This window comes from Limulus polyphemus, unplaced genomic scaffold (assembly GCF_000517525.1).
Source record: "Limulus polyphemus unplaced genomic scaffold, Limulus_polyphemus-2.1.2 Scaffold4988, whole genome shotgun sequence".
NCBI classification, from domain to species: domain Eukaryota; kingdom Metazoa; phylum Arthropoda; class Merostomata; order Xiphosura; family Limulidae; genus Limulus; species Limulus polyphemus.
Window position 1 is genome coordinate 68,819 of NW_013670598.1, and position 7,247 is coordinate 76,065.

Genomic DNA, 7,247 nt, shown 5'->3' on the forward strand with positions numbered 1-7,247 from the left:
CGGAAAGAATAAACCAGTTTTATTTAAGAAAGGACTTGTGTCGCTAAAGTTTCGTCGGAACGAATTTACGGAAAATTAACGAACGAACGGAGACGTAACAGTATCATTATTCAAATAATGGATCAAGATGAGACAGGTGAGAAATTAATACGTGCTAAGTACAAGATGGCGTACGCTTTACATATATTTATCAGTATAAACCCCTGTAATACTGTATACTTGCAACTTAGTAATTATTCTCAGTATTTTATACTTTCTTCATATGGTAAGATATTCACTTACAAAATAAAACAGGTTTCCAAATCTTTCAACAACGGTTCACAATTATAACAGTGAAATTACAAATGATAATATTAATATTAGTACCAATTATTCATGTAACATCGAGGTCACGACAAATTAAGATTGCAGTGAGTCATATAAAAATGTTTAGTGTTTCTTTGCTTGTTTGTTAAGTGCAAAGCTACACGATGACCCATCTGCAAGAGCTGCGTCCACTGCAGATATCGAACCCCAAATTTTAGTGTTATAAATCCACAAGCTTGCTGCTGAGCTTTTTCTCGTTAACGTTATCTATTGAGAAATATGTTGAATTAACCCAATTTTCTTAAGTTTCCTAAATCATCGTATTTTCAATGCAAGAGATCAAACTAAATAATAAATTATTTCCCTTTTAACTGAAAATAACATCTAACCGCCCTGTTTTTTATAAAAACTTTTCTAACCCCTGATAAAAAAGGACTGGGAAAGAAATAATGTAAAATATACGACCCAAGTTTAACTCTCCAACTTCGGCAAATTTTCAAAGTATTCGAAAATTCTTCAAACACAAGAGAAGTCTACGTTTATCGAAGCACAATTTAGAAAGATTCGGGTAATTTTGAAAATTCGCATTTTCAGACTCCACAACACATCCGATCAATCTTCATCTAAATTCACAAAGACAGGTTACCCCCCCCCCCCCGCCGGGTTCAGCGGTAAGTCTTAGGGCTTATAACTCTAAAAACGAGTTTCGATACCAGCGGTAGGCAGAATCCAGGCAGCTCATAGTGTATTTTTGCGCTTGACAATAAACACAATTACAGGAAACAAGTTGTAGGACGTCATCACGATGAAAAGTCCACTTTATAATTATATTTATGTTATTTTTGATTTCTAGGCATTACATATAAAGAATTGATCAATAAAGACCTAAATATCAGAGGATAAAGTTCTGAGGCAATGAGGTTTTATAGAGTTTAAAACCCAAACTGAAACCAAACTGTGGACATCACCAATCTAGCCACACTTTTAACTGAGTTTCAAATCATCCGTTAGTCGAGTTGAAAAAAGAAGCTAAAGTCTATTATTGCTTAGTTTAACAACTAATATTGTAGTTTGAAAATATGGCAGCGTTTTTACGTACACGGTGATATAATCTTTCTTTTATACAGAAATAAATTCCAGAAACTACCCAAATCAGGCTAAAAAATATATCAAATATTTTCGAACCAGCTATTTTGGACTTGTGCAGAAGAAACTGAACATTTTCAATTTCATTTTAACAAGTAAAAGTGGTTTTACAGAACATGCTTTTGGTCTGTATGTAGCATTCAAGATTAAATAAACCACTAACAAACTTTAGGTTAAAGGTCCCCAAGAGGCAGTCTGCGGGCAACATCAGGCCCTCGAAAACCTGATTCGTGTCCAATGAACAATGATCAAATATTGCATAAGTAAAATTGTCCGAAATGACGTATTCCCCAACAAGCTCAGGTCAGGTCCTTGGCTTTATGGTCATCGTATGAAGTGATTAAGTGTGGAAAATAACTGGGGATCACTGATCTAGATTTTAGAACTCGCAAAATTTTAACTGGAAATGAAATCACGAACGCAATAACTATCACTCACGTTACCAGTCAGTCGTCAGCATCAGTATTATGAAGTTGCTATTATACAGTGACTTTTAACCTTCAAATTATCGACATACTTTTATAATACTCATTACCAGTGGTGTCCACGTATTGCATCATATTGAATAACTTTATGTTTTTGCCTGATACAACACTCAATCTAAAGAACTGACCAAAATGTTTTGTGAAATTACTTATTTTGTATGTGGAATATATATTGTGGATCCCAGCGGTAATTAGTGGAATTAACTGCAGTATCGATAGTATTTTATATTTACTTTTTATGTAATTCAAGTTATTCGTAACCCTGTAATCAATAAGGTCATGAACCCACAAACAGCCTGATGGATAAACCGTTTTGAAAAATGTGTTTGAAAACTTTTTTTGCGAATAACTAGTAATAACAATGAGAAGTCATAAAATGGTATAGCATAAATCCCTATTAATAGGGTTTTTTTTTACTACAAACTTAACTAGTTTGAATGACGTTTCCTTGTATCAGTGGACAGAATGGGACCAGCGCGACTTAAACTGTATGGAAGCTATTATTAGGATTACGGTAAGATGTAACACTAGTTCACATCATCAACAATATTCCTTACTTCTACTGAATACTTCACTTCCCTCATAACATTGTTATTTATTTTTTCAATTGACTCAAACAACACTGTTTTATCATTTTCTAAGAATGTATCTGAAATCAACGAGGTTTCTTACCGTACACCGCAAGACAAGAATTAACCTTGGTATCGCATATTAACTGACAAGCACAGCAGCATAATTATTTAGTAGAGATAATTCTATCCACCACGTATTAAGCCAGGCGAATTTTTTTAGCTGTTTTGTCGGGTGTTTTCGAATAAACTCATGATAACGCCAAGAGGATATATCAACGGTACGTTTCGAAAGAATAATGTGTTTGTCTTGTTGTATACAGCACACGCTCTTTCATTTGCCCCTTTTCATTAGGACTTGACTGACACGTACATGTGCAGGTCACGAGCCATTCTACACAGTTAATGTATACAGTGTGACTTTAGGGTCGTCCTTGGCAGTACCGCCTACCCACTTCCTACTTCACTTGGTAATCATTTATACAACTGTCAAGCAGACGCCATTGGGACACTGTGACACCAGTTTTTGATAACCTCTGATGAAGACGAGTAGGTGGTGAGAACAGAGGTAGGCGAAAACAATCCGTTTTCTTTCGTTATGTACTTTATGATTTTACAGAAGTACACCTTGTCTGAGTCAAATGACAAGCTCATTAATCGTGAGTCCTATTCAGACAGTCGATTTGGTTAAAGACACTCTGTACTCTAACATATTTGAAATGTGTATGCACTTCCCTAAAGTACTAAAGCAGCAGTCAAACAGGGCATGTAAAGTTGTAATACAAAACTGTCAAAATAAAAGCATTCTTTTTTATGTTATTATTTTAAAGTAGGTGGTTTTTGACATCAATTACTTTGCGGATGAGAATATAGAGGTCACTGCACTCAAATACAGTAAATTATAAACAACAATATGCTGAATCGCCTATGCCTGAAGTTACATTCTACATTATAATTACTCCCTCTCTTTTCCCCAAGATTAGTGTAGAAATACATAATAATGGGAACTCAAACAATGAGCTTCCTTCTACACATAACTGGTTTTCTTTTCAACGTTATGATTTCCGATTGTTCGAGAAAACTCGCCCTTGTTAGAAATAAACATAGATTTAGAATTTCCAAGAAACTAGTAACCAAAGCTTCTGATTTCGAGGGCAAAATACAGGGTAACTTTCTCCTTTTTTTAACCGAATGCTAGCTTAAAATCCCCCCCTTTTTGGCTAGATGGGTTTCACATTTTCTTTTCTTGTCATGTTCACAATATTGTTAAATAATGCGAAAATGTCAGATCAAATATCTCGACTTCAGAACTGAAAACGATCATATATCTTTATAAGAATAAAAATATCATTTTAAAGGCTGACAAGAGCAATATAGTTGTTCAGAGAGCCGTGAACTGTAAAGAACAAAACTACAACAACTTATTCTTTATGAAATATTACACTTTCAACTTCTAGATTACGACCATCTTAAAAAAACCGGAGAGATAGCCACGGAAACTGTTCACATCAAATCAACAAATGTATTATAATACTTCACGTTAAATTACTTTTAATTTTCCATCTAACAGTAGATCAACTATAATATTTAAGTTAAAATTAAAACAAATGTAATTTTCACTCCTTCCCATCACATCAAATTAACTGCAGTCTTCCTCTTGACATCAGATCACTTGTATCTTCCACCTAATAACCAGTAAACGACAACTTTTCAAATTATGTAACACCAACAACAACGGATGTGTGTCCATATTGTCTTATTTCTTTAGTGATTGACATAGAGAAAAATACTGTTGCAATTCAGTAATCAGAAACACTATCATGCACGCACGGCTACACCCTCACTAAATCCCACCCAGTCAAGTTTACCTGGCTTGTTGTATTGGATTGCATTAAACGGTATCATCTTTTCCCTTATGGACCTCCCAATGTTAAAGATTTTCTATTGATTTTTACAAGCTAGTCCCCGGACTACAAGAACTAAGCCCTTTCTTTGTACTAATGACTCACTTTAACTGGCAACTGGCATTAACCAATAATAAACTATCATTCCTGTTCACAATAATGTTCCATCCTTCATTTACCCCCCCCCCCCCAGTGGCACAGCGGAATGTCTGCGGAGTTACAACGCTAAATTCTGGGTTTCGATAGGCGTGTTGGGCAGAGCACAGTTAGCCCATTGTGTAGCTTTGTGCTTAATTTCAAACAAACAAACAAACAAATATTTATCCTGTCAGACTCAGTGTAATAGTACAGAAATTTTTAATAACCACGAGAAGGCCTAAAAAAAAAGACATTTAGATATGTTTACCCGTGTGGAGAGCTATCGGACGAATGAAAGCCAACCATTCACAGAAGACTGTTACAAATTGGCTTCAAATGTCTCAAAATGCCGCAAGAAGAACAGAAAACAGCTTCAAAACCTACGTTTCAGTAGTTCGGACTATCATCTATAACACAAGCAGACGACTAATATCCTTCGATTTTCGATAGACTCACCGATAGAGTACCTGCTCCGAGACTGGGTGAGATGAGATGTAGATAAATGCAACAGGACGCAGTACAGACAGTCAGTAACGGTCTTCACAAAGTCAGGTGCCCAAAGAAACACATTTCGCTCACAGCAAGACAAAATGGCTCGAATGCAGTGATGATAAAAATACATTTAGTGCACCAATGACGTAAGAAACAATACTCTTTTGTTTTTAAATCAACTCTTTATTCATACAGGACGTAACGTGGTGCAATCATGATGTGTGCAGGAGAGGGCACAGGTGGACATATCCTGTGCAATGGTGCTAGTAACGCTACATATTATAGAGACCACATTATACAACCTTTGTGCTACCATGTTTCGGTGCAATACGTTTCCACCTAATGGATGATAACAACCTGCTCCTATTGTGCTAAAGTGGTCGAAATATTTTCCGAAGAAGACCGGATTGACTGAATGAGTGGACTACAGACTTTAAACTACCCTCTGTAGTGCCATGTTTCGGTGTAACTCCAATCTAACATGTACCTATCATGTCCCCAGTTGTAACTCCAATGGACTTTTTTACCTTTCATCTGCATAAAAGTGGTTTTGGAAACCGAAGTCTCGTATAGTAGAGGCCTGGCATAGCCAGGTGGTTAGGGCGCTCGACTCGCAGTCTATGGGTCACGGGTTCGAATCCCATCACCACACATACTCGCCCTTTCAGCCACGGGAACGTTATAATATCACATTCAATCTCAGTATTCGTTAGTAAAGAGTAGCCCAAGAGTTGGTGGTGGGTGATGTTGACGAGCTGCCTTCCCTTTAATCTATCACTTCTAAATTAGGGACAGCTGGCACAGATAACCCTCAAGTAACTTTGCTAAGTGTCTCAACCCTAATGTTTTAATTTTTGGTTATTTTTTAAAGTTACCCACTTAATTCATGAACATATATAAAGTTCTTGAAACAGCTTTTAGTGAGAATATTACATTTATTTTTTTTGGTACCAAGTTTCGTCTCAACAACATTCAAAGTACTTTTAGAGATGAAACGTTGTACTAAAAATTAAATCTAATATTCCCATGAAAGTTTTATCAATAACTTTATAGTTTTAAACCCAACTGTTGTGGTGCTTAAGTTATGATATTTTCTGATAAAATCTGTCCTATCAGATAAACTATATCATCTCTATACTAGTTTTATAGTAGTTGTATAGAAGAAAACTTCTACGCTTCCTTCACTTCTTTTATCTCACTCTGCACTCAGGTACAACCTTTGTATTCTGATAAATTTATAACATTTGCTGTTCTTATCTCCCAATAACCTACTTGAAGTTTGACTCTACACACCTACAGTATGCTTATCTTAATGCATTTTCTGGCACAACTTCATGTAGCAAGCTTTTCAAGAATTTTCGGTTGCTTTTTTTTTCACCGTTGTATATACTTCACTTTTTTCTGCACACTTTGAAGGTAAAACATCTCATGAAACTAAGTGTGTATGGTGTTTCAGGTGTCTATTTACTCATCACAAGCAACCTATACATGCATATGTGGACTCGAAAAGTTGATAGCACTAATGTTATTACTTTACCCTTCTATTCGCCAGACAAGCTGCTTAACATAATTTAATTTTTACCTCATTAACAAATTGTGAACTGTGAAAATTAATTGAAAGAGTAAGAAGTGAGATTCACCACCCTTGTCAAAATTATTGATGAATATCTGAACCAGGCATACCTCAATAGTGTAAATATCGGAACCAGGCATACCTCAATAGTGTAAATATCGGAACCAGACATACCTCAATAGTGTAAATATCGGAACCAGGCATACCTCAATAGTGTAAATATCGGAACCAGACATACCTCAATAGTGTAAATATCGGAACCAGGCATACCTCAATAGTGTAAATATCGGAACCAGGCATACCTCAGTCGGTTATTTATTACGTGCCTCCCAGTGGCACAACGGTATGTCTGCGTGTTTGTACTGCTAGGAACAGGGTTCCGAAACCCATGGTGAGCAGAGCACAGATAGCCCTTTGTGTAGCTTTTTGCTTAATAACAACAACAATTTATTACTATAGTTGGAAGATGTACACAAGGTTATCTTTTCGAATGAAACTATGATTATTTTATAGGTACGTGAAACATCTCTTTCATCAACATCAAAACAAATATATATATATACGATTCTCATAACCTATAATGCTTCTGACAAACAAGCTGTTCAGCATACGATTTGGGGGAGACTTTTATCCA

General features: G+C 35.9%; 1 protein-coding gene across 2 annotated transcripts in view; it reads right to left on the reverse strand.

Annotated features, from left to right (window-relative positions):
* Positions 1 to 2,750, reverse strand: part of LOC106471957 (muscleblind-like protein 3) — a 65,978-nt gene extending 63,228 nt beyond the window's left edge. Inside the window, exon 1 of one of the 2 annotated variants that reach the window (XM_013932582.2) lies at positions 2,610 to 2,750. The gene's annotated coding sequence lies outside the window, so the exon portion shown is untranslated. The remainder of the gene's footprint in view (positions 1 to 2,609) is intronic. The other variant, XM_013932581.2, reaches the window with a different exon arrangement.
* Positions 2,751 to 7,247: the final 4,497 nt, after the last annotated feature.